General features: G+C 43.4%; 1 protein-coding gene across 1 annotated transcript in view; it reads left to right on the top strand.

The window, feature by feature from the left end:
• Window positions 1-1460, top strand: part of ADI1 (acireductone dioxygenase 1) — a 35515-nt gene that overhangs the window by 723 nt on the left and 33332 nt on the right. The window lies entirely within an intron of this gene.

Here is a 1460-nt window from a genome sequence, read left to right on the forward strand (position 1 = left end):
CCCCTTTGTATTCGGAAGAGCGGATTATTCCCAGTGGAGGGCGAGTCTGACCTTGGGGGCAGAGCAGAGGCTAGCACCCGGAACACGGGGCCCTCGGAGTACTATACAAGGTCTTTCTGGGAAGAAACAGTGGCGACCATTGACACCTGGGCAGGCTGAGTTTGGGAGACTGGAGAGAGCCGAGGTTGTCAGGTGCTGAACAGTGGACCTTGTACAACAGAACGAGACACTGCTAGCTCCTGTGCCATCTGCACAATCGTTAGGCTTGACCTTGTTGCAGTCACAGTGTCAGTCCATTCACTTCCTGGTGTTCCTCTGTTTCCCTTAGCCCTATCGATCATGATGTCCTTCTCCAGGATCTGGGCTCTCCTGGTAACCTGTCTCTGTCGGGGAAGTAAATTGGACAGTGGGAAGAAAGCAGGCAAGCATCTTTAGTATTAAAAAGGGAGAAAATAATTTGTGAGGTACTTTTTTCTATCAATACACTTCGCAAGGCAGTTATGCCATAATTCTTTACAATGTGTAGAAACAGCATTTTCTGATATACTCCTACCAACTGTGGAACTAGTGAAGGGAAAAATGTGAGCGTTTCTCCCTCCCGCTAAAAGTAATGATATAAACATGTAATGCAGGTGCTGGGTTTAATGTCCATCTCTGTGCTGACCAGTATTGCTTCTGTCCAAGTGCTCTGTAGTTCAAAACCAAAAAGCCTTTCTTGGTTTTTTGTTAGGTGCCAAGCACCATGCATAACAGAAAAAGAAAAAAAAAATCCAGTTCCTGGGCCACCCTCCAATTATTCTTATGTTTGAATCCATTGTTATATTCTATCAGTGCATGTTTTTTTTTTGCTGCCCGTCTACATTACCAATACCAAGCATAATGCCCTTCTCCAGGGACTGACCTCTCCTGACATGTTCAACATACTCCGCACAAAGTCTCACCATCCTTGCCTGCTCTAAGATGCTATACCCTTTATCCATGTCATATTTTCCCTAATAATCTCCCCTAGTGTATTTTTGAAGGGCATGTGATACACAGGTTATGAGATGTAACGATTTATCACAGTGATGAGGACCAGGTAAGGTCTGGGATCAACTGAGAAGTGACCGAATTAAATCTTTGGGTGAGATCTTTTGCCAATGTGCATTTTGAGTGATTGGAATGAAAATATCTCAGATATTGCTGGAATGTGTGTGTTCGTCTGAGGGTAAAATTTTTTTATTGGTTTTATTAGGTGCTCATACAACTCATCACAATCCATACATAACATCAATGGTGTAAAGCACATTTGTACATTCATTGCCCTTATCATTCTCAAAACATTTGCTCTCCACTTAAGCCCCTGGCATCAGGTCCTCATCCCACTCCCCCTCCCTCACGAACCCTTGATAATTTATAAATTGTTATTTTGTCATATCTTGACTTGTCCAAAGTCTCCCTTCACCCACTTTTCTATTGTC

This window comes from Echinops telfairi, unplaced genomic scaffold (genome assembly GCF_000313985.2).
Source record: "Echinops telfairi isolate 266 unplaced genomic scaffold, ASM31398v2 ScPeMD7_3509;HRSCAF=4178, whole genome shotgun sequence".
Taxonomy (NCBI): domain Eukaryota; kingdom Metazoa; phylum Chordata; class Mammalia; order Afrosoricida; family Tenrecidae; genus Echinops; species Echinops telfairi.